The sequence below is a fragment of the Macrobrachium rosenbergii genome, chromosome 1 (genome assembly GCF_040412425.1).
Source record: "Macrobrachium rosenbergii isolate ZJJX-2024 chromosome 1, ASM4041242v1, whole genome shotgun sequence".
Taxonomy (NCBI): domain Eukaryota; kingdom Metazoa; phylum Arthropoda; class Malacostraca; order Decapoda; family Palaemonidae; genus Macrobrachium; species Macrobrachium rosenbergii.
The window spans coordinates 31,561,797-31,569,296 of record NC_089741.1 but is presented as its reverse complement, the minus strand read 5'-3'; positions in this window follow the sequence as shown (position 1 = coordinate 31,569,296).

Below are 7,500 nucleotides of genomic sequence, written 5' to 3'. Positions count from 1 at the left end.
TAATTTGATTTCTCACGATGCTTAAAGGTGTGCGATCGAGACAGATGAATATAAGCGCATTCTTCCCCATTAGTCAGAAATAACTTTCATTCAGATGTCACGTTTTTTCGGTAATTAGCAAAGGAAAAAATGAAGATTCCTCTGATGCAATCTTAACAATAAAGATACGTGACTGCAATGCCCTGGAACAATTTAATAAACCTGGAATGTTGGTTGTTGGAGTAACTAGAACAGAAGTGATATCACTTCAGAATTCTCTGTGATTTCGTAACCTGTTCTCCTAATTTATTCGAGTTTTAGTTTTCTGTAAAAGAAGAAAACTATTGTGCCGGTTTTGTTTGCCCGTCCGCACTTTTTTCCGTCCGCACTTTTTCTGTCCGCCCTCAGATCTTAAAAACTACTGAGGTTGGAGGGCTGCAAATTGGTATGTTGATCATCCACCCTCAATACATCAAACATACCAAATTGCATCCCTCTAGCCTCAAGTTTTTACTTTATTTTAAGGTTAAAGTCAGCCTTAATCGTGCGTCTGGCAACGATATAGGCCAGACCATAACCCGGCCGTGGTTAAAGTTTCATGTGCCGCGGCTCATACAGCATTGTATCTAGACCACCAAAAGATAGATCTATTTTCGGTGGCCTTGATTATACGCTGTAGCGGTTGTACAGAAAACTCGATTGCGCCGAAGAAACTTCGGGGCGTTTTTTACTTGTTTCTTATTTAGCCAGGGAAAGTATTTTTTTAAAGGTTACTCTCTCTCTATAAAATTAGGCAAATCGATCTTTCAATACAGATCACGTATAATACCGTCTAATATGTGTCTTCGATATTTATAATTATCAGTTGAAAGAGAATCCCTCTTTTCATGATGGAGAAGAAGACTCTCTCTCTCTCTCTCTCTCTCTCTCTCTCTCTCTCTCTCTCTCTCTCTCTCTCTCTCTCTCTCTCTCTCTCTCTCCAGCATGAGAGGAAAGCGACGAGGTTCATGATGTCTCTATTGCTGCGAAAGATTGAATACTCCGTTCTTTATATTATAACGTTGTACTCACACTCAGTCAATACCGTTCACATTGCCCGGAAAATTTCTAATCTTGCTGTTGACTTCACGCAATGACCCCTCATGATTTGTGTAAACAGTATTAACCTGATTTGATGGACCTTTTCATGTTAAGTCTGTCATGAACTTGTCAAGGTTCCTTGAAAGATATATTAATGGAATACGAAGGAGTTTCTGGGAAATCTGTTGGTCTGTACGTCGTATAATCAAGGCCACCGACAATAGATCTATCCTTCGGTGGTTCCGCTATAATGCTGTATGAGCCGCGGCCCATGAAACTTTAACCAAGGGTTGGTGGTGGCCTATCCTATACCGTTGCCAGAATCACGATTATGGCTAACTTTAACCTTAAATAAAATAAAAACTAATGAGACTAGAGAGCTGCAACTTGGTATGTTTGATAATTGGAAGGTACACGATCAACATAGCAATTTGCAGCCCTCTAGCCTCAGTAGGTTTTAAGATCTGAGGGCGGACAGAAAGAGTGCGGACGGACAAACAAAGCCGGCACAATAGTTTTCTTTTACAGAAAGCTAAAAACGCAGCTTCATTTATATTTCTTTGGTAGCAAATCTCAATTCCTATATTGCTTTATTTTCAGACGGTACATTCATTTATATTTCACGATGATAGTGTGTTAGACATTTGAATGGACAGGGTAATATTGTTTCTCATATTATTTCTCAATGGTTTGGTCTTTAGTTCCAGTAAAATATTTCAGCCAGTAGTAGTTAGGCTTTGTCTTTACCTCTTTTGGTTCATTTTCAGTAAAAGAAAGAGTGAATTAAAACGAAAATGTGAAGACTATTCCCTTTAGAAGTAGTTCCTGCTTTCGATATAATGTGGTTCGGATTCCACAATAAGCTGTAGGTCCCTAGGAGAGCTGTTAATCAGCTCAGTGGTCTGGTAAAACTAAGCTATACTTACTTTTTCACCCTAACGAAAATGACATACTTAGAATTCCTGCTTTCAACTTAACGATAATGGTTTTCTCTGAATTCCTGCTTTCGCCCTAGCGGCGTCGATTTACTTAGAATTCCTGCTTTCAAAGTGCAGGCAATGATAAGCTAAGATTCACTGATGTTATTTTAACTTCAGTGTTTTGCTCAGAATTCGTGAAGCATTCACCCTGTCAAAAACGATTTGCTTGAAGTGCCTGCTTTCTGTGCAGTGCTGGAGATTTGCTCAAGTACACCATATTCTTTGGATGCTCGAATTTTAAGTCACTGGCCCCTGTGGGCGTGTTCCATATGAATAGGATTCTTCTTCTTCTTCTTCTTAATAATAATAATAATAATAATCTTATGAAAAACAGTTGTATAATAGAAATCCACAATTACACAGTAATGCAATTTGCTATATAATTGTGGATTTTTATTACACAATAATAATAATAATAATAATAATAATAATAATAATAATAATAATAATAATAATAATGCTAAAAAATTCACAGTCATATGAAAAATAATTGTGCAAAAAAAGTCCACAATTAGACAGTAATACAATTTACTACATGATCGTGGATTTTTGTCACACAGTAATAATAATAATAATAATAATAATAATAATAATAATAATAATAATAATAATAATAATAATAATAATAATGCTAAAAAAATTCAGAGTCATGTAAAAAACAATTGTGCAAAAAATCCACAATTACACAGTAACACAATTTACTATGTAATTGTGGATTTTTGTTACACAATAATAATAATAATAATAATAATAATAATAATAATAATAATAATAATAATAATAATAATAATAATAATAATAATAATAATAGTTCAGTGCTCTGTCCTAGATCTGGACCACAGGCAACAAAGACGCTCTCTGGCTGAGACATCAAGACTCATTTATCAGACAAAGGCTTCTTTTCATCTTGAGTGAAGACGACGCTACAGATATTATCTCAATGAGGCGGGAGACAGAGACAGCCAGCCCTAAGAGGGCGAGATTTAAGGGCGTGATCTAAGGGCGCGAGGTTTTGGGTAACTTTTTTATTTAGATTAATTCATAAACGATTTTTTTTATTTTCCAAATTAACATATATACTCCAGGACCCTCATTTATTTTGAGATTGTATCAGGGGCTGATGGGAGAGATTACCTTCGTTGCTCTCTCTCTCTCTCTCTCTCTCTCTCTCTCTCTCTCTCTCTCTCTCTCTCTCTCTCTCTCTCTCTCTCTATTTATCTCCGTCTCTATCTTTCCCTTTGTTACTCAGCATGAGTAACAAAACAGGACTCACGCCGCCGGCCTAGAATTTTCTTGGTGTGCTCTCTCTCTCTCTCTCTCTCTCTCTCTCTCTCTCTCTCTCTCTCTCTCTCTCTCTCTCTCTCTCTCACCCTTTGCTACTCAGGATAAATAAATAAAAAATACTCACCGGCCGAGATTTTACTTGGCTCTCTCTCTCTCTCTCTCTCTCTCTCTCTCTCTCTCTCTCTCTCTCTCTCTCTCTCTCTCTCTCAGCTTCCTTCCTTCCTTCCTTCCTTCATCTGCCAGAAACCAATTTGTCTCTGTTGTGGGTTTTGCGCTGCCGAAGAGCAGAGCGGACTTCATTCTTCGTCCTCTTCTGGATAAGTTCCAGGAAAGTTCCAGTGGCCTTGATGCTGGGAAGTTCCAGGACGCCTGGTCCTGGGAAATTCCAGTGGCCCTGATGCTGGGAAGTTCCAGTGGCTCTGATGCTGGGAAGTTCCAGTGGTCCTGATGCTGTGAAGTTCCAGGACCCGTGTTAGTGGGAAGTTCCAGTGGCTCTGATGCTGGTAAGTTCCAGGACCCCTGATGCTGGGAAGTTCCAGGACCCCTGATGCTGGGAAGTTCCAGGACCCCTGATGCTGGGAAGTTCCAGGATCCCTGATGCTGGGAAGTTCCAGGACCCCTGATGCTGGGAAGTTCCAGTGGCTCTGATGCTGGGAAGATCCAGGACCCCTGATGCTGGGAAGTTCCAGAACCCCTGTTGCTGGGAAGTTCCAGTGGCTCTGATGCTGGGAAGTTCCAGGACCCCTGATGCTGGGAAGTTCCAGGACCCCTGATGCTGGGAAGTTCCAGAACCCCTGATGCTGGGAAGTTCCAGAACCCCTGTTGCTGGGGAGTTCCAGTGGCTCTGATGCTGGGAAGTTCCAGGACCCCTGATGCTGGGAAGTTCCAGGATCCCTGGTGCTGGGAAGTTCCAGTGGCTCTGATGCTGGGAAGTTCCAGGATCCCTGGTGCTGGGAAGTTCCAGTGGTCCTGATGCTGGGAAGTTCCAGGACCCCTGATGCTGGGAAGTTCCAGAACCCCTGTTACTGGGAAGTTCCAGTGGCTCTGATGCTGGGAAGTTCCAGGACCCCTGATGCTGGGAAGTTCCAGGACCCCTGTTGCTGGAAGTTCCAGTGGTCCTGATGCTGGAAGTTCCAGTGGTCCTGATGCTGTGGGGAGATGTCCGTGTCTCTCAGAGAAGGGAGGCTATGTGCCATCCGATGTCTCAGGGGTGATAGCACACGCCACCAGCGTCCTTCTTTGGACTCAAAGAGGCGTACTCTCTCTCTCTCTCTCTCTCTCTCTCTCTCTTCTCTCTCTCTCTCTCTCTCTCTCTCTCTCTCTCTGTGTGTGTGTAAAACCAGGCCTTGCTAGGCTGACAATGGAGGACGAATAGTTTCTAAAAGATGAAATGTAGGGAAAAATAAAGTACTTATTTACGTATGTATTTAATAAGTTGTCCATTTATTTATTTTTTTTTTGTAAGTGATCTCTTCTTCCTGCATTTCCTGTTACCTTCTGTTATCTTTTTCTAATGAAAATCATAATATTCTTTGGAAGCTTGAATTTCAAGTCAGTGGCCCCTGAGGTGGGCTTATTCCATATAAAAAGGGTTCATCTTCTGAATAATAATAATAATAATAATAATAATAATAATAATAATAATAATAATAATAATAATAATAATAATAATAATAATAATAATAATAAAAACCCTTAGTTTGTCCATCAAAAATCTTTTCCCTTTTAAGAAAATAGACTACTACGAGGCATTGCACCGAATGAAATTCGTATTGCAATCAATAGGTGGAGGACTGCGGGCACTCCAATTGTTAACGAAGATATATTGAATCAGAAACCCGGAAATGGATTCCGTTGTTCCCTGTCGTTAGACTCTCCCGAACCTGTTTTCAGACAGACAGACAGAGAGAGAGAGAGCGAGAGAGAGAGAGAGAGAGAGTACATTCATTGCGACAAAGACACAAATGCGCACAGTAACAGAAAGCTCCAATATTACGAGTGACTGAAAGGCAGAGAAACATTACAACATACACAGGATCTAACAGCAGATTGTGGAAAGGGGTCGAGCAGTGAGAGAGAGAGAGAGAGAGAGAGAGAGAGTACACACATTACAACAAAGATACAAATGCACACTCAACGATAAAGCTCAAATATCACGAGAGAGAGAGAGAGAGAGAGAGAGAGAGAGAGAGAGAGAGAAAACATTACAAAGAACACGGGATCTAACAGCAGTTGGTGGAAGGGCGTCGACCAACGTAAATCAATCTTCTTCAGATGATGATGATGATGATTCAAAGGCGTTAAAAGCAACCTCGTACAATACTTTCCTTCTTTTTATGTCGGGGCGACACTCACCTTATCTCCCTCATCGGGAATGGTAGAAGAGTCTTCATCAGAATGAAGAGATGAGGAGCGATAAGCCTGGCTCTTATGAGGCATTATACTCCGTCCTCTGAGTTGATACCAAACATAACTTTATAGATTCACTCAGAGATTTGTTAGGGATGTCGTAATTTCGTATTGAATGAGATGAATTGTTTTATTTTCGTCCGTTACCCGTCATCTGACTCGATCAACCTGAATATTGGTGTTCTGGGCAGCATTTTCCGAGATGTAACGGAGTACCGGGACCGAAAATAGATCTATCTTTCGGTGGTCTCAGTATAATGCTGTTTGAGCCGCGGACCATGAAACTTTAACCAAAGCCCGGTGGTGGCCTGGCCTACGTCGTTACCTGACGCACGATTATATGGCTAACTTTAACCTTAAATAAAATAAAAAGTACTGAGGCTGGAGGGCTGCTATTTGGTATGTTTGATGATTGGAGGTGGATGATCTACATACCATTTCAGTCCCGGCCCGGTGGTGGCCTGCCCTATAGAGTTGCCTTACGCACGATTATGGCAAACGTTAACCTTGAATAAAATAAAAAAAAAAAAACTGCGGAGGCTAGAGGGCTGCAATTTGGTATGTTTGGTGATTGGAGGGTGGATGATCAACATACCAATTTGCAGACCTCTAGCCTTGGTGGTTTTAAATCTGAGGGCGGACAGAAAAAGTGTGGACGAACAGACAAAACCGGTGCAATAGTTGCCTTTTACAGACAACTACAAGGAAAGAATTTGACGAGAAGACCTAGAGTATTCCTGTCTGTGGTCTTTCATTCCTTCCCCGCCCTATTTAATCGCCGGCGTAACAATCCGAACTCATTCCAGGAAAAGAAACGTCCGGAACCCTCCGATTGTTGACTTTTCCGAGAAGGGTATATAACGCCTAGGGGCCGAGTCTTTTCAACCTCACAACACTCCGGGCAAACACATTTCCAGTATTAGAGGAAGGACGTTCTAACGCCAGAGGTTATTGTATCTTTTAAGCTCAGAGGCGAGAATATCAATTATAATTTCACCTTGCTGGTGGGAGTTAGGCTTATGTTTCAAAGATGGATTTGGTAGCTCCCGCTAGACCTCTATGCTCTGTGGTCCTAATTTAGCATAATGTCTTTGATGAATTTAGGGATTTTTATTCCTTTGTTGTTTGGTCTCTTATTAGAGTTACAGTTGATACACACACACACACACACACACACACACACACATATATATATATATATATATATATATATATATATATATATATATATATATATATATATATATATATATATATATATATATATATATATATATACATATATATGTATATATATATATACACAAATATATACTTATATACTTATAAAAATAATAATAATAATAGTTGTAATAATATTCTTTGGAAACTTGAATTTCAAGTCTATGACCCTGTGGTGGGCTTGTTCCATATGAATAGGGCTGATCTTCTGAATAATAATAATAATAATAATAATAATAATAATAATAATAATAATAATAATAATAATAATAATAACCATTTCCTCCACAAAGTTGAAAGATCTCTTTACCCCCCCCCCAAATTATCAGAGTGATTTCTGATGTCTTCGATCCATTTCCTGAAGTTTATACTTGAATTTTCCAATTATCATTTTCAGTTCTCATCAATTCATCTCCCATGAAACCCTCTTCTTCTTCCTCTTCTTCTTCTTCTTCTTCTTCTTCTTCTTCTTCCAAAAGAGCGAGAGATATCACTCACTTCCTCGATCATTTCCAGACGACTTCCTCTCAGCTTGACTGGAACGGAA